The sequence below is a fragment of the Vombatus ursinus genome, unplaced genomic scaffold, assembly GCF_900497805.2.
Source record: "Vombatus ursinus unplaced genomic scaffold, bare-nosed wombat genome assembly UNPS02014782.1, whole genome shotgun sequence".
NCBI classification, from domain to species: domain Eukaryota; kingdom Metazoa; phylum Chordata; class Mammalia; order Diprotodontia; family Vombatidae; genus Vombatus; species Vombatus ursinus.
In genome coordinates this window covers 6,569,030-6,596,083 of record NW_020954560.1, presented here as the reverse complement: position 1 = coordinate 6,596,083, position 27,054 = coordinate 6,569,030, and the positions used below count along the sequence as shown (strand labels likewise).

Here is a 27,054-nt window from a genome sequence, read left to right as displayed (position 1 = left end):
ATGCTAAACTGTTGTTCTCCTTTCTCCCCTGAAGGATTCAGGAAGAACTATGACACAAGACTAAATCCTTTAATTAAAAAAAAAAAGGCACTGAAAAGTAACAAAAATAAAACTGAAGGTTAACTCGAGTTCTAGTTCAATAAACTGAAAATTCAATCAGTGCATAATGCTTAGGTGTTAGAAAGTGAGTCTTTTGAGATATTCATACACAAACAAAACGGCCCTAAAAATCCATGCTACACACAGACTAAGCTGAGAAAGTTACTTCCCTGACTTACAGATCTCTGATACAGGGGGGTCCTCTTCTGCTTTTTAGACCCCGATGAGGTAGAAGATGAAGATGAAGATAAAGGTAAAGGAAGAGAAGGACGGGGAACTGCAGGAGGGGGGAGAGGATCTGATGACACAGTAAAAAGGTTCTCCATCTCAGAGAGCTGTGATAACATAGCAGAGTGTTATAACTATAGCTGACATTACAATAATTTGACACATTTAGTTGACATTGATATCTTTCTAGATCTTCAATGAGGTCTGTTTAGCTAAAAACTTTCCCCAGATTGTTTTTAATGCAGTATGAAACGAAAATGACTATGCTGCTCTAATAATTTTCTTGGTGCACAGGTCTCTTGGTTAAATGTTATTAGCAAACTAAGTCTGAGTCTCAACTGTTGAGTACCATCAGCCAGACTTAACTAATGAAATATTTTCCATTTTTTTTTCCTGGAGCAGCCTAATTTAAAAATAGTAGTTTGAGGGCCTGGCCTTTTAGGAAGTACCCAGGAGGAAAGCAAGGGACTGTTTTGTTTCTGTCCTCCTAACCTCAGCACCCAGTACAGTGAAGGACATTTAATAAATATACATTGAAATGTTTAATTGAATTGAGCCTTTCAGCTCTCAGAAAAAGAAGAGAGTTAAGAGTACACAGAGGGAGAGGGTGGCATGGAGTGCACCCTGAGCTTCTAAGAGAGACAGAAGGAAAGAAACTCATCACAAAATCATATTTCTCAAAGCAAAAAGCAGTACAAGAGACAAACTGGCTTCTAACTCTCTTACATGTGTATTTTTCAAATCACAGAGTACATAGATGCCATTGTCACACCTTTTTTCTTGTGGTAAGGATACAGAGTGCTTGGCTTGGAATTAGGAAGATGACTTCAAATATTGCCTCAGACACTTATTACTGGTGTCACTGGGCAAGTTATACCCTCTGCTTATCTCAGTTTCCTCATCTATATGGGGATAATAACATCTACCCACAAGGTTACTGTGAGGAAAGAAAGAAGTAAACAAGCATAGGAGAATCAGTTGAACCATTGTGAGATGGCTAGCCTGGAGAAGAGAACACCCAGAGGCATGTGATAATTATCACCAAATATGTGAATGGTTGTCCTCAGGAAGAAAGGCTCAACTTTTCTGCTTAGTTTAGAACAAGTGGGTAGAAGTTCCAAAGAGGAAAAAATAATAGTCATCATAAAGTCTGAAGATTACAACACGGCCCACACTGACAGACATCAAGTGAAGAAAAATTGTTGTTTCAGAATCAGACACAGATAATGTTCACATTACAACATATCTAATAGTTAAGGTTAGTATCTACCACTGATATGCTGCAACAAGAATTACTAAAGAAAGGCTGAGCAATGGCATCAAGAAAACTGAAAGCCATTAAGAAAATCAGTAGGTGGGTATTATTAAATACAAATAGAATTAGAAAATTTTATAGCTGAAAAGGGACATAAACGGCCATCTGGTTCTACCTAGAAGGAATCTTTTCTTACAATATCCCTGATAGATATCTTGCCTCTGATTGAATAGTCCTCTTTTACAAGGCAGTTTCTTACATTGGATACCTGATTATTAAAAAATTAATCCTTAAATCGAGCCAACATCTGACTCCTTGTAACCACAAACTGGTCCTAGTTCTGCCTTCCAGAACAAGACAGAAGTATAATTCCTCTTTCCATGATCAACCTTCAAAAATTGAGACAGCTATCATACTCTGTGCCATCTCAGCTTTAACTCTAAATCCTTTTCTTCGCCACACTAAATATTCTTAACTGCCCTAAGTATTTGTCAAGCGACCTGGTTTTCAGACTCTCACCACCGTCCTGGTTAGCCCTTTGGTTTGTCAACAATCCTCTTAAAATGTAGCATCGAGAACTAGACACAATTCTCCAGATATGATCTGACCAAGACATGGTATATTCCTAAGTAACACAGCTGAAGTATGCACTACTCTTTTTTTTTTTTTTTTTAAAAGAGCAGCTGTGTCACACTGTTGGCTCATACTGATCTTGTCAACTAGCAGCATGGTGTGTGGTGCAATTTGGAGTCATGAGACTTGGGTCTAAATCCTATCTCTCACATTTACTAGCTACATGGCCTTCGGTAAATTACAATCTCTCTGTACCCATTTCCTAATCTCTAAAATTATGGAGATAGGTTAGATGATCTTCTAAGGTTTCTTTTAGTTTTCTCTTTTATAATCTTAAAATCTTTAGATCCGGACCCTTATTGTGACTCCACCATGATTAACTTATCATTTTTCACAGAAATATTTTCCTTCTCTTTCTCAACATGCTCCCCATCTCCTTCCCCTCCCCTCCACACTTCAAGCAGGTAAACTATCTCCCCTATATCACAGGGAAGACAGAAGTGATTCAACTAAATTTAGAACTCTCCTTTTCTAATCTCTTCAACGCCAACTCTCCTTCTCCTATCCCAGCATCCTCTGACTAGAACACTAGAGGTCATGTTCTCGAGGAGCTGTAGAATTCTTACCCTGGGGCCAGACTGTGGAGGCCACACTAAATCCAGGCAGCCCCAGACTAGACCCATGCTCTTTCACTCAGGTTAATTTCTGACCTTTCCAGAATGTCCCCACAACTCCTCACATCTATTCCACCTTTCACTAGGGGGAGGGGGATCAAATCAATACTACAATGGTTTCTGTAAAAGGATCCAGGTCAACTAACTAACCAGTCACTAAAAATCCTAGCAATTTCCCAGACCAAAGCATTTTTTTCTGGCTACCACTTCTCAGATATGAGAAGTTTTTCACTTATCAGAACGTAAATTCCTTTTGTATCCCCCACGGCTTAGCACTTAAGTGTTGGTTTTTTTTAAAATTCATTCATTCCCTCGCAGGACTAGAGTTCCCTAATGTTAAAATTAATTTGGTGGAGCTAGACGGTGCCTTTCCAGCAGTGCTGCCCTAACCCCCATCCCTCACCCAAGACGCTATCACTCACCACTAAAGCTAATAGTCAATCAGTCTTCCCTTAGGTCTTCTCCAGTGGCCATTCATAACCTCTCAATGATCTCTCCCTGAACACTAGCTCCTTCCCATCTGTGTATGAACATGCTCAGGTCACGAGGTCCCAATTTGTAAAATGCATTCTGTAGCCTCTATGAACCTATCCAAACGTCCCATTTCAACCCTTTCACTGCCAAACTTCTAGAAAGCTATCAACACCAGATGTCTCTCTTCAGTACCTACTTAGCTAACCACAAGTCTTATTGGAAGGATTGCAGAGCTCATCTAAGTTTAATCTATGAAATTTAAAAAAAAAAAAAGGAAACCAAGGTTTCCCAAGGTAAAATGACTTCTCCACGATTCTATATAAAAGGTTCACCCTAGCAACACTAAACAGCTGTAAATCAGTGACCTCCTAATTGCCAAATACAATGAATGCCCCTCCCTCTGAATGTGCTTCCTAGTATCAAAAAAGAAAAGTTCTCCCCTCCAAAGACCTCTACACCATCAACATATCAGAAACCTTTATGGTTTTATCTTCATATTCTCTTTCTCTTTCTTCCCCATCATTGCCAAGTGCCTACTGGACATCCCCACTTGGTTCAACCAGGACCCTAAACTCAATTAAGTCCCATTTTTAATCATCTTTGTCCCTTATAGCCACGTCTATCAATTCCACTTCTGTGGTAAATAGGGTAAGAGTGCTGGAGTTCAAATACAGCCTCAGATACTTAACTGTGTGATACTGTGCAAGTGACTTACAGATTAATTTTCCTTATGTATTGGTTCATGTTACTCATCTGCTATATATACACTATCCTAACAAACTGGAATATTCTCTGCTGTCAAACATAAACTAGGCTCTAAAGCCTTGAGCCTTTAGTCTCAGTTTCCAATATCTAGGATGTTCTCTCTCTTTGTTTTTACCATTCTTCAGAGTCCATTTCAAATGCTACCTTCTCCAAGAAGTTATCCCTATGAATGGTAATGATTTTTCTCAAGTTTCACTGAGAATTTTGTCTGATAACTTTTTATACACTTGGATAACACTATGTATTTATTTGTGTTGGTATCATGCCTTACTAGACCTTAAAATCTGAGAAAATGTCTGAACTGTTATCTCACCTACTGCTTAGCAGTGTTCTTCACAAAATGGGCTCTTAGTAATGTTGTGTTTTAAAGTTACAACTGCTTTTTAAAATTTAAACAGAGGGCTTTTCAGTCCTATTAAATCATACCTTACTGGCTTTGGCCTCAATCCTAGCCTGAGGTAAATTTGAATGTCTGATATTTATCATCCTCCCCACTTTATTTTGTCCATAAATCTAATAAACACATTATATAGTTCTAAATATTTTCATCACTTGGATAAAAAGGACAAAGCTAAAGGACTGCCCCATAGTATAATATGTAAGACTTCCATCCAGGCTGACACAAATCCTTTGGAGTAATATTCTTTAGATAGAATTGTTCAGCCACCTATCTGCAAAGTCACCTTAATTATACTATCATTCAACCCACATTTATCCATCTTCTATACAAGGAGATCATGAGCCTTTATCCAGTGCTCGGCTGAGATTAAGATATACAATCCTCTATTACATTCCCTTGATTTAATAGCCTAGTAGCAATATTTTAAAAAGGAAATGATGTTAGTTCAGCGAAGATGACTTTTCAGTGAACTCATGTTTGTTCCCAGTGACCCTTCACTCCTTTTAAGTGCTTAGAATACATCCATTTTTATCTGAAATTTCCACTGATCTTAGTTCCCAAATCTAATGGCATTTTGTCAATCCCAATCTTTCTTGCTCTCTCTGCAGTTTTTGACACTGTTGATCCCCTTTTCTCCTGGTTTTTGTAACAGTGCTGCCTTCTGGTTTTCCTTCTACCTGTTTAACTGCTCCTTCTGAATCATAACCACTAACCCTAAATGTCCCACAAGGCTCTGTTCTGGACCCTCTTTTCTTCTGCGTTTCACTTGACAATCTCATCAGATTGTATGGTTTCAATTATCTCGTGGCAGATGACTCTCAGATCTACATGTCCAGCCCTAACCTTTCCCCTGATTTCTTGCCTTACGTTTCCCACTGTCTTTCAGACATCTCAATATGCACGTCCCTCAGATTTCTTAAAACTCAACATGTTTAAAATGGAACTCATTATCAATCCCCCTAAACTCTCCCCTTTGCAACTTCCCAATTACTGTGGAGGACACAACTATCCTACCAGTCACCCAGGCTTGCAATCTCAGTGTCATCTTCAACTTTTTTCACTCTAGTCGGTTGTCATGTTTTGTCATTTTTACTTCCGTAACATCTCTTGAATATATTCCATTCTTTCCACTCACACAGCTGTCACCAAGGTGTAAGCCATCACTTCAGGCCTGGACTCTTGAAAGGGCCTGCTCATTGTTTTCCTTGCCTCAAGTCTCTCCGAACTCTATTTCATCCTCCACAAGTGAAAATGATCTTCTGAAGTGCAGGTCTGACCACATCACTCCCTTATTCAGACTAAGGGGTTCCTATTTAACCTTCAGGGTTAAACATAAAATCTTGTTTTGGGTTTCAAAACCCTTTACAACCTAGTGCCTTCCCACCTTTCTTGTCTTATACTTGACTTTGTCTTTCATGTACTCTACACTGAATTGGCCTTGCTGTTCCTTCTCCAACCCAGGCCTTTCCATGGGCTGTCTTCCGTGCCTCCACGTTCAGCTCTGCCTCTTGGCTTCCTTCAAGATTCTGCTCAAACCCTACTTTCTGTAAGAGTACTTTCTAGTCTCTTACCTCATCACCTCAAGCATCTTCCCTTTGAGATTAACTGTCATTTACATTGTATATGTCATATGTATATTTTTGCATACTGTACACTCCATTGTGAGATCCTTGAAAGTAGGCATTGTGTTTTTGCTTTTGTATCCATAGCTTGTGGAGTAGTGCCTGGCATATGCTAAGCATTTAATAAATGTTTGTTGACTAATATATTGTGTCTCAAAGATGTCCAATAATGGCTCTATAATCCTACCTCCAAATTCTTTCAGGATTCTAGGATATAATTGCTTTGGGCCCTCAGGACTCCAACTAATTAAGCAGCCAAGGGATTTCTAATTATTTTCACTCCTATTTTAGGCTTCAACTGTCTTAATAAAACTTTGTCTTCATATCCCATTTAAAAAATTTTTCTCCTTGGTGATACACAACAGGAATGGATTTTATTCTATATATTACCTGGCTTCGAGCATTATATCATTTTACCCAATTAGCAGGTCTATGCCTTCCTTATTTTCTTGACACCATTTAAAGAAAAAAAAACAAATCTTTCATTTCTTTACTTTTTTTCTCAAGCAGTAGCAAGCTCTCAATTTTAGTCTTCCTCAAACTCTTGTTGCTTTCTTTCATCATGCTTCTCATTTGACTTTTTGTATATGGTGGATTTTTTTTTTAAGATGTCTCTGTTATTACTAGTATAATTATTTGAGATTTTGTAGTCAGTTTCCTTTTTTCAGACTCCCCAAGTCCCTTCTGAGCAACCCGAATGCATACATTTGGCATTCTTTATTTTAAGTGTCTGTACAGCTCCTTAGGTATTTAAAAAGGAATGAAAAGACCTAAGAAATTGGAAGGGACCTATGAGAGATCAAATGCAGTCCACTCCTCCCCTTTTATAGACAAGGAAATTGAATGGGGCTAAATGACTTGTCCAAGGTCATACAAGTAGGGAGCAGGGAACTGAAATTTAAACCCAGGTGCCCTATCTCAAAATCCAGTCCACTTTACCACATGGCCCCCTCCCTATAGCTCAGTGTTCAAAATACATAAATATAATATTAGATTATTAAGGAAAACAGAACTTTTTAGTTTGCAGCTGTGTAAAGACATGCAATACATATACTATGTAAAGTTTTAAGCTTCTAACCTTTCCTTTTCACTTTTTGAAGGTGAATGGAGCAACAAAACCAGCTAATTTCAAACAGAATTTTAGTGAACATTACCTGACAATTTCAGATAATCAAAAGACAGCCATTCTCTCTCGTCTTTTCTTCTGGCTAAACTTTCTGAGCTCCCTGAAGGAGCCACTTCTCATATTACATGATTTTGAGACACCTTGTTACCCTAACTACTCTACAATCTTCTCTTAAATTCTGGTACCAACATTCCTCTTAAAATATGGCATCTAAAATGGTACCAACACTCCAGCTATGGTCACATTTTTATGATGCTCTTCCTCTAAAAACAAACTACACTCACAAACCATTAACATGAATACCAACAGACCAATTCTGGTCCTCAGCAAAACTGTCAACTACATAACATCCTTTAAATGAGGCTGAGAGCAGGGCCACCAGAAATGGTTGTGGACACAGCAGTACGGTCTAGCTAAATAGAGGAGGCCTGAAAAGGCTGCCCAGAGAAATAGTCCCCACTGTTTGTAAGGAACCTAGTTTGGGGGGTGGGGGCCCACTAGAGCAGCAGAAACAGCAAAACTATCATAAAATAACTTCCAAGCCCAGAGATGGACATTTTCAACAAAATTTAAAAGGTTAAAAACTGATATTACCACATGTCAAGACTAAAAGTAACCTACAGAACACCAAAAATTGCTACCTGCTTACTGTCTTTGAAATCTAGAAAGACTACATTTTTCTCCAGTGGGGAGCACATTTTAGAACCAGAATATTAAGCAAGGCAAACGTCAATCACCACAGCTTTGATGCCATCTTCAAGTTCCTTTGCATCAAATCCAAGGAGTCAAATGAATGTGTCCTTTAAATCAATATCTCTATTGTCCTCATCTCTGTACTTCTAAACAAGTAGACCTTCCAAACCAGTTCAGATATCCAAGTACCCACAGACAGATAAACCTATGTCCACTGAAGACTAAAAAGTGGTCCCTTTCTAGACTCCCCATGTTCTTTGAAGAAAGTGAATTAGCAGCAATAATAGTGCAAATGGAGATTCTGCTCCTGAGAGGCTGATGCGTCAAAAGAGGTTAGTCTGTATTAATACGAAAATGCTAATATGCCATGCATTTAACATAGCTATGGCCAGAAATGTTCTAACATCAACTAAAACTGCTTGGGGGGGGGGGGGGGGAAGAGATCCACAGAGAATTCAATACATCAAGAGCTACAAACAAAGTAGCTGAGGGTTATCAAAGCAACCAAGTTTCTGAAGAATTCTGGAACGAGATATTGCAATAATAATTATTTTATAGATGACCAGATAAGGATTGAGTGTCATTATAGGAAGATAGTGTTGAGTAGTTTATTAAGCACTGGATAATTTTCAAAATTAGCACTGAAATATATTTTTGGAAGGTTAATTTAAGTGCTCTTTATGGACTTACCTCGCAGTGATAATCAAATATTGCACTTTCAGTAGTATTTGCTGATTCTTCTTTTTCAGCACACGTTTCAAAGGATGAAAATTTCTAGTATATTTTTTTAAAAAAAGAGAGAGAGCAAGAGGAAATGATCTACCAAGCTAATAGAGATCCGACTGCTGCTGCAGTGGGCAATCAATCTCACAGTACAGCACTGAAGAAAACAAAGACTACTAGCAGCGTTGGGAAGTGCTCTTGTGAAGCTGTTGAGTAGGCACAAACTTCTTGTTTCAGATCAAGTGTTGTGTCTTCAGCTTAAGTTTACTCTTCTTTGGTCTTGTTGGTTGTTACAAACGAGGCGTGTTCCTTGCCTGATCTGAACTTGAAGCAGCAGTTTCAGGTGGTAAAGTCTGTTCTGTTACACTTCATACTGGGGAAAAAAGAAATAAAGGCACTCAGTATAATTTCATGATGGATATCATCATAATGGTAAAATCTGGAACAGCAAAAAGGGGAAGAGCTCACATCTATGCTAGATTGAGGCACCTTAGAAATAAATTCTTGATATTATCTGGATGTTAGTAAACAATTCCCTTTAATAATATAAACAATATCTAATACGTCACCTCTGGGACCCTGAAATCAGGGCTTGAACCTAATTTGGTACAAGCCAGTGCTCTCCAGCATGTCTCTAACACTATTCCAGATGAAACTAAGAATACAACAGTGCAGCAGTCTCAGTCATCAGGACTTTTCAACCTTAGTGAAAAAACACTTACACACACAGGTAAGGAATAGTGTAAAGCACAGACAGTACAAAAAGAAGCAAAAGACAGTCCCTGCCTCAAGGATCTTACCATTTAATATGGGAGAAAACATACAAACATATATACAATGCAAGCTATATACAAGATAAGTAGGAAATAATTAACTGAGGGGAGGCACCAGAATTAAGAAGGGTTGAGGAAGGCTTCCAATAAACATGGGTTTTTAATTGGGACTTAAAAGGAAGCTAGAGAGGTCAGTAGGTGGAATGGAGGAGGAAGTGTTCCAGGCAGGAGGAGTGAAAGAGCTAGAGAGAATGGCCAGTTAGAATGTTTTGTTCACTGAATAGCCAGGAGGCCAATGCTACTGGAATGAAAAGTATGTGGCAGGGAATAAGGTGTGCCAGGGTTGGAGTTAGGAAGACTCATTTTTCTGAGTTCAAATTTGTCCTCAGACATTTACTAGCTGTGTGACCCTGGGCAAGTCACTTCACCCTGTTTGCCTCAGTTCCTTTAAGATAGAGAAGGAAATGACAAACCATTCCATTTATCTTTGCCAAGAAAATCCCAAAAGGAGTCATGAAGCTGAAGTCAGACATACTGAAATGACTGAACAACAACAACTGATTGCAGGGAGGAAATGGTGGTGGGGAAACTAGTCTGGGGTCACTTAACAAGAATTTACTAAGTGTCTCTCATGTGACAAGTACTGTGTCCAGTGCTGGGTATATAAAGGCAAAAACATGGTTCCTCCCTTGAGAAACCTATATTCCAATGGGGAAGAAAACCTACAAAAAAGTATTACACTTCAAGATATAAACAGTTTAAATGGAAGGTCATCTCAGAAGGAATGGACTACCTATGTGGGGTGGGGAGTAGAGGAAGGAACAGGCAAGGACATCTAGTTGGACTTGCGCTGAGTTTTGAGGGATTCCAAGGAAGCCAGGAGGTGGAGGTGAGGAGAGAAAGCATCCGGTGTGGGAGACAGCCAGTGAAAAGGCATTGAGAGATGGAGTGGTGTGTGTAAAGAATAGCAAGGCCAGTGTTGCAACATACAGAAGCAAAATGAATACTGTAGCTTAGTATTTGATAAATCCAAAGATCCCAACTATTGGCTTAGTAACTCATCCTTTAACAAAAAACTTCTGGGAAAATTGTAAAGCATATGGCAGACACTAAGTATAAACTAACATCTCACATCCTATACAAAAATAAGCTCCAAATGGATACATGACTGTAAGGGTAACATCATAAATAGATTAAAGAAACAAAGAAGAAATTATCTTGAAGAACTATGTATAGGGAGAAGATTTCAAGAAGGAAACAAGTATTTATTAAGTGCTTAATAGGTGCCATGCACTATTAAAATATGACCAAGTTAGGGATAGAGAAAGAACCATAAAAGACAAAATGGACAATTGTGATTACATAAAATTTAAGAAATTTTTTGCACAAACAAACCCAACGTAGCTCAATTAGAAGAACAAGTAATTGAACTGGTTCTTGTGGCCAGCCCGCCAATGTGTTTCTGCCTTGGTCTTTTTTTTTTTTTTTTAGTAGACTCCTTTTAATTTTCTCTTGCTTGCCTTTTCTTAGAGTAAAGGTCCCAAAATAGAATTTTTCTTTTTAACAATCTGTAGAGCCCCAAGCCAGGAGATTTTTGAGGGTGATTAACCCAGGACTATTACCAAAGGTAGTGGTGCTCTACTCCACCCCACCCCATCCCACCCCAGAAAGCCTGCTCTCAGGTACTGCCAGACCTTGGGGCCTCCTGGTGGTTTTACTTAGCAGTGAAGTAGCTGAAGAAATTTTGCCCCTCAAACTTAAGAACAGATAAAGAGGAATAAGTCCTGAACTCAAAACCATTCTTTCGCACTTGTTTACAAGGAAAAGGAATGGAACATGGGAAATAGATGGCAGTAAATTGTCATTACCCAACATCACAGGCTGCCCAGGAACAAAAAGTTGATAAGTGAGTACTGTCCAGAAATGGGGTTGGCAAAGAATCCTATTGACTCCCTATTATGCAAGCTGTTAAAAAGTCTGGGGAAAAGGGAAAAAAAAAGTCTGGCATACACACAGGATTCAGTAACAGAGGTTTATAATTGTAGGGGGAGGGGAGGAAGAGAGAGAAATGGCCAGATAAATATGGGACTTTTGATTATTATTAACTGCACATAAAAAAAAAAACCCACCACAAACTTGAAGAAAAAACTAGAGCCTAGAAGAAGAAAAAATATATATAAAATATAAATAAAAGACCATAGAATCTTAAGGAATCACTTTGGCAGGGAATAATAAGAGTGGGCTTTCAGTGCTGACAAGGTTTTTAAAAAATTTACCTTGGAGAACTTTGAAGGGGAACACTTTGTTACCCATAAAACAAAACTGTGGGGAGACAATACAGAAGTGGAGCTGAGAAGGGTGGGGAAGGCTGAAGAAGTAGCAAAACAGTTCTCCCAGCTGTGGGTAACAAACACCAAGCAGGGACTCAATGACTTTGATTAGGCTTTCAGTAGTGTATAAGAAAAAAAAATTGAGTCTTTCTTTCTCTCAGCTTTTACAATCCTGACTAGGTTAGCGACTGCAGAGATAGAGAAAGAAGGAAATCTTTTTTGGGTTTGCAGAAATTTATAGCATAAAACACAGACTATAACTTGTAACTGAAATGTACTATTTTTGATGACTACGGGAGCTAGACCCCAAAAAGGAAAAACTCTGGACTTTCCCAAAAGGCCAAATACCTGGCATTTGCCTGAGGCTATAATCCCATCAACTGGCCCTTCATTGTGGCTACTCCAAATCTCCCAATTGTGTTGTTACTCTTAACCTAGCCTAGCCCTCTACTGTCTTACCTCTCTAAGGCCCCAGCCATTTCTCACCCTTAATCCTAGCCAGGCTCCATTCTCCTTTGGCCACATGGTCCAGGTGCTAGGCCATTCTGTTTAACCCAGCTTACTGGTCACTCCCATCCAAATCCTCCTTAGACCCCTTCTCCAGTCACCCCAAATTACTTGGCCACTCCTAGATCCCTTCCAGTCCTTCTGTATATAAGGTCCATCTTGTCTCTCTATTAAGGCGCTCAGATTCTTAACAATCTAGCCAATAGTGCACTAACATTCAGACTCCTTAAGAGTCTACCCAATATGAATGTTCTAATAAACCTTGTCTCTGGCTAAAAGAAGGCTTGGGTCCAATTCTTTCGGGCAGGACCTGCTTGTGATTTTGGGGTCTCGGCACCCCTAAACCTCAAAATTTTTTTTTGCCAAAAATTTCTAAATTAAGGTAACTATTAAAATATCTTAGTGGATTTTGGAGGTCTGCAGATTAAGGTTAAGTGGCAACAACCTCTCTCCCCCATTCCAGGAGAGTTATAGAGCTATTGCTGCTTAAGGAAATCTGTACAAGGGAGATTCAGTGGAATGTTAGATTAGAAAACAATTGTGAAATAAGATAAAGAAAGGTGAATAACCAGGAATATAAAATGAAATGTTTGTTTCAAAGTTGGTAGGGAAAATTTTCAAAAGGTGTAAGTAGAAATAGGAGAATGGGTTAAAAAAGCTAAAAGTAGTTTAATTTGCACTGATCTTGTGAGTGGAAAGTTACGAGACAGAAAGGGTTTGGAAATTTAGAAAGGGGTTTGAGAAGGGCTTTATTCAACTGAAATAAAGATTTAAGAAATTTTAAGAGAAAGGCCCATTAGCCATTGAGGAGGAGGATTAGAATGTGAATGTGAACCTGAAACCCTCCCCCCTCCCCCCTTCTCAGATGCCTCTTTGACAAGGCGCAGCTAGATGGCACAGTAGATAAAGTGCAAGGACTGGAGTCAGAAAGACTCAACTTCCTGATTTCAAATCTGGTCTCATACCTACAGGTGGTTTGACCTTGGGCAAGTCACTTAACCCTGTTTGCCTCAGTTCCTCATCAGTAAAATGAGCTAGAGAAGGAAATGGCAAACCACTCCAGTATCTTTGCCAAGAAAATCCCAAATGGGGTCACTAAAGAGTCAGACAAGACTGAAAAGGACTGAACAACAAACAACAAATGATGTTTTCTTCAGTACCAGCCCCCCCAAATACATTTAAGATCACAAAAGAAAACTCCTAGGATTTTGAATAGTTCCAGGTATTCACCCTCCTTCTCTTTATCCTATCCAATAAGGCACTTAGAAGCTTAACAAACGCTAATTAACTGACCTCGGAAGAAGACAGTTTTCTTAGGTTTGGTATAAATAGCTATGCTAAAGGCCTTTGTAAAAATTTAAGCATCCTCTTTCTTTCTTTTTTATTAAGTGGCTTTTCCAGTCTATGGCCCTACCCAGGTTTAAGGGGTAGGGTAAGGTTAACCCTGGATCCACCCTCTGAAAAGTACCTGGGTGAAGCTAGGTTAAGAACACAAAGGAATTGATTTGGCTCCTGGGGTGATTTTAAAGGAACAAAAAAAATTTTATGAAAAGGTCAAAGGGCTACCTTGAATCTTGGGAGAGCTAATAGTTAAGAATGGGCTCAAAAATCATAATATGGTTTTAAATTTAAAGTGAGATATGTTCTTCTATTAGGATAATTGTGGTAAATCAGAACAATGCAAAATATATTTGCTGTGTGGCATCAAGACAACATACTGGAAAGAGAGGAAAACCTGAGTTAAAATCCAGTTTTAGAAATTTATTAGCTGTGTGATCCACTTGCCTCATTTTCTTCATCTGAGAAATGGGACCATGACAGCACCTACCTCACATGACTGTAAAAGGTTTAGTAAAGTGTCTGGCACATGGCAAGCACTATATCATAGTAAATGTGAGTACTCTATACTAGTGTTGAAAGTAATCAATACAGAATGCCAAAAGTGATAAAATGAATGATTTTCTATGTAAGATAATGTGGAAATGCATTCTACTGAATTGATGTTATCTGGCTGGTAATAAGTTTGCTTCATGTTTTAAATAAATGATAGCTTTAAAGTGGATAACGACAATAAGTTACTATTGGGAGAAAAGTTATCCTATACACGTGAAGACTATATGCCAGGTACTGTGCACTTTCTAGCCTTGCTGATCATTTACTGTAAAATCTCAAAGTGCTGAAATTTAGACTACTCCCAGCCACTGTGGAAATTTACAAATTTGCTTATAGTGAAGAGTGAGTTTCATCTGAGATTACTTGGCTATCACTTATGAAAAGTATAAAACTATCTGTTAATAAATGGTAGACTGAAGTTACATCTTTGAACCAATTTAATAACAATAAGATTTAGATTCAAAGATTTATTTTTGCCTTAGGTGTAAATACTGGGGACCTACTGTAGCCAGCAATTTCTAGGGGTTTTGAGTCAACTATGATGTGTTCAGTGTATGTGTGAAACTCCAAAATGTGATTCTTCTTACTTTATAAAGGACAAATGAAACGTCTTTATATTTGCTCATTGTTAACTGTTACGGAAAGATGAGAAAACAAGTAATATCCTAGCCCTAAGCTGTGACCAATGAAATTTTGCTCTTTGAGATAAAAATCTCTTGGTACTGTTATTTGATATTCTGAGTTTTGATTTCAGGTATGATTAGCTGGATTGTCATTAAGCCAACAATGCACCATTCAAGGGGAATGCCAAGTACTGCCAAAATGAAGTGTGGTCTGAGAACTGCTTAGTTCCCCTTCCCACTCCTCAGGACCAATGATATTGTGAGGTGAAGATAACTTCACCAGTGGCAAGAGAAAGTCAAGTTAACTGGCATGGCCGGGATGCAGTGGATGCCCCGGGTGTCTTTGATATCTAATCAAGCTCTAAGTGCTCCATGGCACCTATTTCTGCTCCCTTCATGGCCCTTGGAACAAACTGTCTTCATCTGCCCATTCTGCTGAGGGTAGTCTTCAGATGCTTCACATCCTCTAACTGACCAACAGACTTGAGGCTGGTCTGTTATCCTCAACCTGGAATAGCCTGTTTGCTGAGACAGTTTAAACTCGACGTGGCCATTGAGCATGCTACAGCTCCTTGGAGCTACAGGTGAGAGTTAGGTGGCAGGTAGACACTAGAAGTGGATGGATAAGCAGCCCTGAAAAGGTCTCAGAGCAAGCCCTATACTCCTTCCTAGGTAAAGTAGATCTTTTTTGTGTATGGGGTACTCAGGGAGGACCAGCACCACTGTGGATCAAGAGTCTAACTCCTCACAGAAGGAAACTATGATGGGGATGGGGAAGAAATAGAAGTAGGCGCCATACCATTTGAACATTCAGAGTGACTATACTGAACTACCAAAATCCACAGGCTAGCTATACGTTTGGGGGGGGGTAAGAGAGATGGGGGAGTGCAGAACTTTTCATGTACAAAGTATCTGTGGGTTTTCTCTCGTGTGTCCTCATGGGGATTGTGAGCTTCCATGTTTACAATGCCTTTGGTGCAAAGAACTGATCCCCAAGCCAAAATTTACAGGCAACCAAGATTGGGTTGTGGCAGTTGAGGATAGAAGACTGATATGGATGTAACTATGATGTTGCACCATACATGTGTATCCCAGTGACTCCACTGCTTCCACTCTTACTTGTCTTCTAGATACTTGTAGATCAGTTATTTGGGGGAAGAGGCAGTTTGTGGCAAGTACTTGATCCCATCCCCTTTTGTTTTCCTAGTAACTTGCTAGCTAGCACTCAGTTGCCCACCTCCCTCATCTCTAATCTCATTTCCGTAGGCCATAAGGGGAGAATTTAAGAGGCAATAGTCCCATCCCCCTCTGCAAATGTGTACCTATCAGAATTGCCTTACTCTTATGAATAGTCCTGATTTGAATCCAGGGACTAGTTCCCTCCCAGCCAGACAGCCAAGACACTTCTGCCTTTATGTTTTTGTTTTTTTTAAGAAACTCCTTTTACTTTTTTAATAATAAAAAAGCTGGTAACTAGGGAATAAGTATTTGTATTAAGTTTCTGATAAAGGCAGAGGCAGTTTCTCAAGGGAAGAAATCCAAGCTATCAATAGCCATGTGAAAAATCCTCCAAATCACTAATAACTAGAAAAATGCAAATTAAAGCAAATGGCAAAAAAAGACAAATGCTATAGGGGAAGTGGGAAAACGGGTACATTAATGCACTGTCAGTGGAGCTGTGAACTGGTCCAGCCTTTCTAGAAAGCATACCCTTTGCCACAGCGATACCACTCATTACAAAGGCCATACCACCAAAAGATGAAAGAAAGAGGAAAAGGACCCATATTATAGCAACTCTTGCAGAGAACTGGAAACTAAGGGCATGCCCAGCAAATGGGGACTGGCTGAACAAATTATGGTATTTGAATGTGATGGTATACTCCTGAGCTGTAAGAAATCACAAAGTGGCTGGTTTCAGAGAAACCTGAAAAGAATTGTTATGAACTGATACTGAGTGAAGGAATAAAACCAGGAGAGCAAGTTACACAATGGCAACATACAGACAAACAACTCTGAAACACTGCAGAATGACCAACCAGGATTCCAGAACATGCTACCCACCCACCTCCTTCCAGACAAGGAGGTGACACACTCAGGATGCAGACTGAGATGTATTTTTTGGACAGTCAATGCAGGAATTTGTTTTGCTTAACTACACATATTTGTTATGAGGGCTTTTTTCTTTCTTTTTTCAGTGGGACGAGGGGGTTGGGACGGGCAGGAGAGAAGGTAGATTTTTAATACAAAACAATTTAATTATAAGGTCAATGTTGATGGATCATAGAGTATAGACAATACATCGATGAGTCTAAAGCGTAAGAAGACTGGAAAGGTAGAAAGGGACCAGTTTGTGAATGGCTTTAGAAGCCAAAAAAGAGAGGATTTTTTATTTCATTTTGGAGAGAAGAAGCCACTGGAGTTTATTGGGGGAAAGAGGCTCGGTAGACATGGGTAGAACTGCATTAGTTCATCAATCTAAGTATGAGAATAGTGCCTATTTTCCAATTGAAAAATGCTAGTGCACACTAACAATAAAAATACTCTTATACCATGTGCTTATACAAATTAATTACTTTAAAAAATGGAATAAAAGGTCTATCATCCAAGAGCTACTTCATAACAAGTGACAGTAATATAAAAGGAAGTAACTCTGAAAGACTTCAGAATACTGATCAACACAATGACAAACCATGACTTCAAAAGAATGATAAAGCATGCTACCCACCTCTTGGAAGAAGGTGATTTGATTAAAGCAGTTGTTCTCAAATTTTTTTGTTCTTAGAAACTCTCACTAAAGAGCTTTTGTTAATGTAGGTTAACTCTATTGGTATGTGCCATGTTAGAAACCAGAATTTAGGATTATGTAAATAGTTTGTCTGTAGTAGATTCCTGGGGGATGTTTTAGGAACCACTGAATAAGAGGTTCAGAATGACTCGTACATTTTCAGATATAGCAAAATTTTTTTGTTTTGCTTGACAGGGGGAGGGATAGGAGCATGTGAGAAATCAAAGTGATGCAAATAAAAGAAAATAGCCTCAACAAAGCATTCTTATGAAAAGAACAGAAGGGAGTTCAGAAGCCACACAGACAAACAGGGTAGTGGCATCAAAGGTGGATGACAAAATTGAGTCTGGGTAACTGAGAAAATAGTACTTCCAATTAGCTGAATGGGGATTTGAAGAAGGTGAGAGAAGAGAGCAAGTTTGGAGTTAGACTAGAGGACTCTAAAGGGAAGCAATGTAGTGTAGCTGAAAGAATGCTAGACTCAGCCAGCAGACTGACTTTGATTTGAATGCTTGATTTGCCACTTACTAGCTGTGAAACTTGAGGCAAATTATTTTACTTCGAAGCTTCCATTTTCTCACCTGTAAAATAAGGATAACACACTAACCACCTCACTTTATAAGTGGTAAGAGCTGTGTAAATATAATTATTTCTTTTTCCCCTGGACTACACCCTTCCTCTACCTCTCCTACTCTAAACCATCCTTTATACTACCTACCATAAAGTTTTCATATTCACAGATAAGGCCTTTTTTTTCTGCTAAAATATCTGAGTAAAATAAATTGCTGAGAAAAATAATTCCTTTGCCCTAGCATTCACTCCTCTTCATAATGGCACCATCCTTCCTATTTAACCAAATGATATAATACTTGTAAAATGCTATATAAACCTTAAAGCTAGTATTATTACTCTCTTTCCAATCCAAGTGCTTTATATGGTGGCCAAATTAGGTTCTCTTTTTGAATTCTCCTACTTTCTCCCAGTTCTAAGTCTTCATTCACAATATTCCTTTTATCTGGCATATCCACCTTTCTACTCTTAGTACAATGACTTCCTACCCCTTATTTAAAGCCCAATTGAATGTCACCAGTTCTTTGAAGCACGGGGTACATAAGGATTGCCCCTCCTCAGAGTACTCTATTTTGTAACTGGCTTGGGTACTTAGGTATTACAGTTTATCAGGTGAGTGGCTTACCCTTTAACACTTGTAAATTTCACGAGGGTAGGGAGTTTTCTAAACTCTGTACCTTCTTTAGCATCCAGGCACAGTGTCCTGCACAGGAGCGATTTAATTCTTGTAATCTGCCTCTACCATATTTATGTATCCTTAGTTTACCTTCGGTTATTTACAATTCCTGCTAGTGTAACCAGTTTTATTGGGGGGGGGGTAATTGGGGTTAAGTGACTTGCCCGGGGTCACACAGCTAGTAAGTGTCAAGTGTCTGAGGCCGAATTTGAACTCAGGTCCTCCTGACTTCAGGGCCAGTGCTGTATCCACTGCGCCACCTAGCTGTCCCTCACATTTCAATACAGCTCATGCTATTTCTACCTTTTTCCTTTCTTGGCCCTATCCAAAAATTGAAAGGAAAAAAATTTCCCTTGTAATAAACGTGTATAGTCAGGTAAAGCAAAGTACCAATTTGGCTGTGCCTGAAAATGTGTGTCCTATTCTGTACCACAGTTGAGCATCAGTCTTTTGAAATTTCGGTTTGTCGGAGCCCTTAGGTCTTCCAGAGTTATTTTGTATTAGTGTTATTGTAAAAATTGTTTTCCTAGTTTAGCTCACTTACTCTATTTTCTTTTCAATTTCTTTCTTTTTTGCATGTGTTTTTTTTTTCCTACTGGTATTCCTTCAAGAGGACAGATTTTAAGCTCAAAAACACCTTGAAGGCCATCTAGTCCAATCACCTCATTATATAAATGAGGAAACAGCTCCAGAGTTTAAGTGACTTGACCAAAGTCATATAGCAAATAAATAGCAGAACTTATTTAACCCCATATCTGTTGACTCCAAATAACAACATTTATATAGCATCCACCATGTGAGGTACTGTGCTAAGTACTTTACAAATATCTCCTTTGATCTTCACAACAATCCCATGAGTGAGATGTTGTTATTACTTCATTTTACAGAACAGGAAACTGAGGCAGAGGTGACTTGTCCAAGACCACACATCTAAAATGTCTCATGCTAAATTTGAATTCAGATCTTCCTGATCCCAGACCCTGGGGTCTATCTACTGTCTCATTTAGCTGCCTTAAATCTAGTGCTCTTTTCACTATAAGCCCATCTGTTCAAAATCATCAAGATCCAATCCACACTGAGCTCCTCCCCTCTGAATTACCAATGCTCATTTTCTGTATTACTCATTTTGGTACTAAATTACATGATGCTTTACACTGTTAATTAACCATTTCGAGTCTACATCTCTAGTCTCCTCAGTCAAATGCCAAGCTCCTGAAAAGCAAGGCTCTTCCTTTTTTTCCATCCTTTTTAACTTCACTCTGGACAATACAATTCTATATACTTAGCAAGTATTTATATTCTTTACAATAAAACCAGGGAAGACAAAAATTTAGTGTCTGTGGGTATAGTTACTTTTCTAGACCTAAGCAAGTTCCTGTCATTAGGTTCTAGAATTCAAAAGGATTCAAAGACAGTAGCTTACTCTCTGAAGTTCATTCAAGTTTTAAAATAACCTATCATATTCCCCAGCTTGCTATGTTTAAATGGTATACTGGAATAAAGGACAATATGGTACAACATTTAATACACAATTGCTGTGACACCTCTAATTCATAACCTGAAGTTTTAACAGTTTGCTTACCATATTTTTACAAAGTTTGCTATTTTTCATTATCTAGTAATGCAAGATAAGCTATCTTTTTATATAATATTTTGATATTAACAGAACACCTTAATTTTCTTTAGGAATCAAAGGCACTCAAAATTGTGCTATGCTGAGAGACAAAAGCCCATTTAATAGAAAAATATTTGACAAAAATCTCTCATGAAATTCTTGTGGATGGAAGCATGTGGCCTACATAAAAACAGTGCCCAGTAATCTATTCTGTTCAACTTTTTTGGGGGGAGGGGGGAGGCAGGGACAATCGGGTTAAGTGACTTGCCCAGGGTGTCACACAGCTAGTTAATGTCCGAAGCCACATTTGAACTCAGGCTCTCCACTGTGCCACTTAGGTGCCCTGCACATTTTTATTATTTACTTGAACAAAGGCAGAGACAGCATGTTTTTCATGTTTGAAGATAATACAGTGCTAGAAGTGGAATAAACCTTGGAGGTAATTTAGTCTAACTTTGTAGATAAGGAAACTGAGGCTCAGAGACAGGGAAATGTCACCCTCAGGGACACAAGCAAGTCAAAGATCCAGCCTGCAGTCTTCTAAGTCCAGTGCTATTTCCAATACACCCCATGGTGTATTGACAGATCAATAGGCTAGAATAATGAATCGGGGGACAGGGGAAGAGGAGATATCAAATAAGATGACATTAAATATGAATAAATACAAAGCCCCATACTGGGACAAAAATCAGTTGCACAAGTCCTAGCGTGTTAAGAGTTGACAAGAAAATGACCCAAAGGTTTTAAAGGATTTCAAACTCATAAAGTCAACAATGTGATACCATAGCCCAAGAAGTGAACCTGATCTTAGTCTACCTGTTCTAGCTGAAGCAGCTAGGGGCATTCAGCCTGGAAAAGACTTAGGGGAGACTGGACATGTCTTTAAGGATACAGAGTTTTACCAAATACTACTGGGCAGAAGTAGAATACGCTTATTTAAAACCACAGTAGCACAGAATTCAAGACGGAAATCAAGAAGGAATCTTAGAGGTCGTCTAGGTCAACACTGTAATTTTAGAGAACAGGAGTTGAGGTCTGGAGAAGTTAAATGACTTGCCTAAAATCACATGAGTAGTAAGGAGCAGAGATGGGATTTGAAACCAAGCCCACTCATTTCAACTGCAGTATTCTCTCCCAGTAACACATTGTACCTCTGGGAGGGGCTAAATTTCTTACCACTAGAGGTCTGCTAGTTAGCAATGTTGTAAAAGGGGTGGAGGAGCAGTAATCCCAGTTTAGTATGAGTTAGTCTGGGTGATCTGTTTAACTGCAAACCTGAATCATGTAACAGCTAAGGCCAAAACTATAAAGTAGAAAATGACAATCAAAAGCCTGTTAAAATCTTGAATAACTTAAACTGGATTAACCCAATTTGGGGTGGTGTTATTTGAAAATTTCACACTTGTTACTTACTATCCAAATAGAAATAAGGGACCTAAAATCCAAGGGCAGGATTAATACAGAACCACTCTTGAGCATTAGTGAAATTTGTTGTCTCGGTTATTAAAATTCACTAAGCAATATGTCTAATTTTACCAAGGGAATAGTTTAATTATAGCACCTTTATATGGTAAGATTTCTTTGGCATTTTGTCTTCATTGGATATACATTTATGCCAATACAAGAATATCAGCCTTCATCTGCCACAGACATTTCATTTTCAGTTGATCATTTTTAAAAATTGATTTTGGGCTTCAATGCCGACACTTTGAACACAAACCCACACAAAGAACATTGTGAAACAAATAAAGACTATGTGCCTGAGAATATTATGAAGGATTCTTTTCATATACTAGCTATCAGCACATTTTCCTCCTCAATTAAAAAATGCTACTCTGGAAAATATTACCTGTAAAACTTTTCCCACCATTATCACTTTTTAAAGAAGTTACAGGTTAAATTACTTTACTTGAATCAAAGCAAGATATATTAGAATCTTATTGTCTCTCAAATAGATGACTAATTCTACTTCTTATTAAGCATAACCCCAGTTAATTTAACCTTGTGGAAACTATTCAGAGCATTTGTACAGTAATCACTTACAGAGAATTAATGAACCAGTTCACAATTCTCTTTGGCCTTTCACAGAAAGCAGTTTTTTCCCCTCTCCACTGACTGGGATCAAGTAGAAAGACTCAAACAGGTAATAGAAATCATTTTATCTAGTTTAGGAATTTGAATTTAGCCAAATGTGAAGGCAACAGTCCATTTTAAATGAAGAGTTGTTAGTTACCATGAAACATCACCCAGGTTATCAGAACTGCCTCTCTCACTGTGTTCTGACAAAGGAGGTTCACAAAAGAAAAGGGACACCTTGTAGAGAGTAGGTGTTAATATCACTGTTTTCAGTTAACCGAAAAGGTTTTCCATTCCCCACTCCAAATTTTAGAGACCACCAATCTGATACCCTTTATAAACACTAAATTCGTTGATTTCATTTCATTTATTTATTTATTTTAGGCAGTTGGGGTTAAGTGACTTGCCCAGGGTCACACAGCTAGTAAAATGTCAAGTGTTTGGTCTGAGGGCGGATTTGAGCTCAAGTCCTCCCTCTTCAAGGTCAGTGCTCGCTTCCCCCAAATTAGTTGATTTTAGAAAGGATCCTTTCACCCCAGTGAAAAAATATTCCTTATAACTGAGGTGGAAAGGAGAAAAGCAGGGTAGTATAATCACTGATCATTGGGTTTGGAAATCAGAGAGCTTGAATTCAAATCCCAAATCTGCTACTAATTATATATGACCTGAGTAGGTCACAAAATAATGTGATTTCTATATCATTTTAAGGTTTACAATGCACTTCACAAGTTAACTCATTTGACCCTCACAAATCCCTTAGAAGTAGATACAACTGTTGTTTCCATTTTATTATAGTTGAGATAGTGAAGCTTTACCGGTTAAGTGACTTGCTCAGGGTCACAGAGCTACTAAGTGTCTGAGGCTGTCTGAACTCCAGTCTTCCTGATTCTACATCCAAGTCCACCGTGTCACTGGCTGCCTCTAGACTCCCTGATCTAGCTCTCTAAATAAACAAATAAAATAAAAATAAAAATCAGATGGTCTCTAGGACTGTTCTAATTCTTAATCCTATGAAACCTAGCATTCTAAAATTGAGAAACTTGCAAAACTCCATGCCACATGAATCCAAGGAACTAAGAGTTGTTATAAATTCAAACCATTATTTTGATATCAGGTGAAACATCTTTTGATTATTATGAGCTAATTTTCACTTAAAATAATTTTTTAAAACTGAGTAATTATTTGAAGACATTATAACATGTAGGATGAACAGATGACAAATAAAAATGTTGGTGTATATGAAAAGTTAAACTATGCTCATCATAACTCTTGATAGACCACAGCTGCTAAATGACAGTAACTAAAATTCATACACATGCACACGGGCACACATACACATACACACATCACTTGGCAAACTTCAAAGATCTTAACAAATATCTTATTTGAGCCCCACAACAACCCAATGATGTAGGTGTCATTATCCCCATTTTGTAAGTGAGAAAACTGAGGCTGAGGTGAAGTGACTTACCTATAGGTCATACAGAGATGTTAAGAGGCAAAGGTGGGAATTGAATCCAAGTCATTTTGAATTAACGTGAATTAACTTCAAGGTCAGCACTTATCCTTTACATTCCACATATAGCCTCTGAAGGCAGCAGTGAGTTCCTCAGGCTCTAAGTTGACTAGCTGTCTTAGAAAGGCTCTTACTTCCCCAATGGAAAATATTACTCTTTAAACAGCAAAAAAAATTACAAGAAATATTAGACAGTAAGAGGTAGCATGATGTAGTGGAAAAATCACTAGTCAGGAGACCTGGGATTGTATCCTGTCCCAAACACTTAGTAGATATGTGGCTCTGGGCAAGTGTATTTTCTCAATCTCTGCTTCCTCTGCTATAAAATTCATCACATCTGTAGAACCTCTCTCCCAAGAGGATCTGTGTGAGAATCAAATAAGGTCCTACTGGTAAAGCAGCTTTTAAATCTTAAAAGATTTACAAACTTATCATGAAAAAAGTAAACTCCTGAGAACTGGCAGACGAATGTCTTGTATAGGTATGAAAAAATTGAGTGGCTCGTGTACAAAGACTGAGCCTGTGGGGTCATAGAAGCAAGGATACAAATAACCAACCGGCTGGCTGTGAATGCAACTAAAGTGTAATTTGGAAGAAATTTCTGGTCACAAATCAGATGCTTTTTAACCACACACCAATAGTAACTTCACCTTTGGAAAAAAAGGAACAGGCTGAAGATAAAATGCTATATCTCACTGGAGAAATTTCGACACTTAAAACTAGAAAATGCTAGAAAGCAAGACTATTAAGGCCAGTTCACTCGAACAAGCACTTATGCAGATGATAACTTGAGAAGGGAGAAAACACTAAGGCAATAAGGGAAGCCATAAGAGATGGCACCTGAGCTGGGCACACCGAAAGACTCTTTGAAAAGAGGATTCTCCTCTATGAATTTAGGTCCCTCAGATTTGGCAAACTTTGATTCAACTTTTATGGGAAGAAAGGATAATGAATGTAAATAAAAACGTGCTTTTTAAAGTACTTTTAAATATACAAAATTTCATTTTGTAATATACGATTCAAACAGTTAATACAAAAGAATATATCCAAAGCATTTTTCTATCTCAGTTCAGTCACTCAAAATTATGCCAGTGAAGGCTTTTTTTTCTCTTTTTTTTTGCGGAGTGAGGAAAGTGAGATAAAACCAAGGTAATCTTTTCTTCTCTCTGGATAAAATGTGGCTGCACTTTTAAATCACACCTTTTAGAAGTCAAACTTAAGACAACTAAATTAGAAAAAAAAGAAAACCTATCTTCTGGGTCTCAGTCAGATACTTTACTTTTCAACTCAGTTGCTATAAATATCCATCCCAATGCTAAGCATCCCGAGCAGCTGCATAACCAAATACTTAAGACACAATCATCCATTTCTGTAATAAGGCTCAAAGAAAGCAAAAAGAAAACAATGCTGAAACAGAGATTTTTCTGATGCGGTGACATTTAAATCTTTGGTTAGCTCCCAGAGAACACAATTACTGTATTTTCTTAAGTATTTTTTGGTGAGTTTTTCTACACACACCTTCTAGAACCCCAATGTATATATACATTTTGCTGATGAAAGAAGTTTTAGTACAGGCTACCTCAGAGGGCGTCGTGTACAAGTAATGGGGCCTTTAAATGGGCCTATCTCTAGCTGTTTATTCCCATCAATTTCCATTCAGAACAGCATGGTAAAATCCAAGGTTCACTGAATAAATATCCATCACGGTCACATGCCACAATTTCTGCCTTTGCATCCCCCAATCCCCAATAAAGTGGGGATAAAGTCTTTTAGATACACTTTGTTACATTTGTTACAAGGTAAGTAGTTGCCAGATATTTGTCAGGCTAAGTTTGCTGAGCTAAGATGTATGTGGGGAATGGGAAAGGGAATTAGGGAACGTCTTGGAGTACTTCCCAAGCCCAGATGTGTTTTGCTAGGCAGGGCCACCTCCGCGTTACAGCAAGGGGAGGTACAAAAAAACAAAAAACGGAGGCATTAAACCGATTTCCTGGTAAGAGGACCACTAGGGGAGGTAAACTCCACATGGCGCTTGCCCCCGCGGGGCTCGAAGCTCCGGGAGACCGAGCTGCGGGAAGAATGACGAAGCTAGGCCGCTCTTGCACAATATGGGCCGCGCTCTTGCACCACCATGGCCACCGCCAACCCTAAGCCCCAAGCGTGGAGAATGCAGAAGCGCCCCCCGCACAGGTGACAGGGCCGGGGGCCACGTGCCCGGGCAGTTCCGGTAAGCCGGCCCAGGGCCCCGGTCGGGCCCGGGAAGTACTCCGGGGGAACGTGAGGCACGCCGCCTCAGCCGCTCCGGTTCACCGCAGTAAGGTGAAAGGTGGTAGGGGCTCCCTAGCTCGGGCGGGGGCTCCGCCGCCACACAAAGGGAAGGCACTACCGCCGCACTGCGCTCTGGGACTCGTAGTTTGGTCCCCGGGTGGGTACAATTCCGGGAACAGCGGAGCCGGATCCAGTCCAGCCTCGGGCCCAAACTCAGGTGCTGCTGCCGCTCCCAGACACACACAAAGGACCGCGCCGCTCCCCCCGCCCCCGCCCGCCGGGACTTGTAGTTCCAGTTCTTAGGCCAGGCCGCAGAGGGGGTTGCAGCTGGACTACAGTTCCCAGCAGCCTCTGCGTCCGAGCCCCGCACCCTCTGCCTCCATCTTGGCTGCGGTCGGAGCCTCCATCTTCGCCCCCCACCCCCACTTATGCCGCCCCCTCCCCCGGCCCGACCCCAGCTCCTCAGCCGCAGCTCCCCAGTCCGGTGCGTGGCCCAGGCGGTTGGGCTCCGAGCGGGTGGTAAAGCCCTAGACACTGGGCTGGGAGAAACGGGAGGGGCTTCCCCCCTAGAGCTCTGGGGGTCCCCATTTTCGGCCCAAGAGTCCCTCCCCTGAGTCGTAGTTTGGTCCTTTGTCCCTAGCCCGGTACCCTCCCGCTCCCAACGGGGTCCCGAGGTCATACTCACCCCAACAGCTCAGCGCCCCCTCTCCAGCGCCGCCATAAGCAGCACGGCCCGGTACGTAGGAATAAATCTCGCTCCTCTCGCGAGAGTAGCGAGCTACGAGCGCGT

At 39.6% G+C, this 27,054-nt stretch overlaps 1 protein-coding gene across 5 annotated transcripts in view; it reads right to left on the bottom strand.

The window, feature by feature from the left end:
* Positions 1 to 27,054, bottom strand: part of CSDE1 (cold shock domain containing E1) — a 54,585-nt gene extending 27,531 nt beyond the window's left edge. For 3 of the 5 annotated variants that reach the window (XM_027866678.1, XM_027866680.1, XM_027866681.1), the window contains exons 1-2: positions 26,950 to 27,054; positions 8,600 to 9,005 (exon numbers count right to left, since the gene is read on the bottom strand). The gene's annotated coding sequence lies outside the window, so the exon portion shown is untranslated. Of the gene's footprint in view, positions 1 to 8,599; positions 9,006 to 23,951; positions 24,133 to 26,949 lie in introns of those variants that run through there. The other 2 variants (XM_027866682.1, XM_027866679.1) reach the window with 2 other exon arrangements.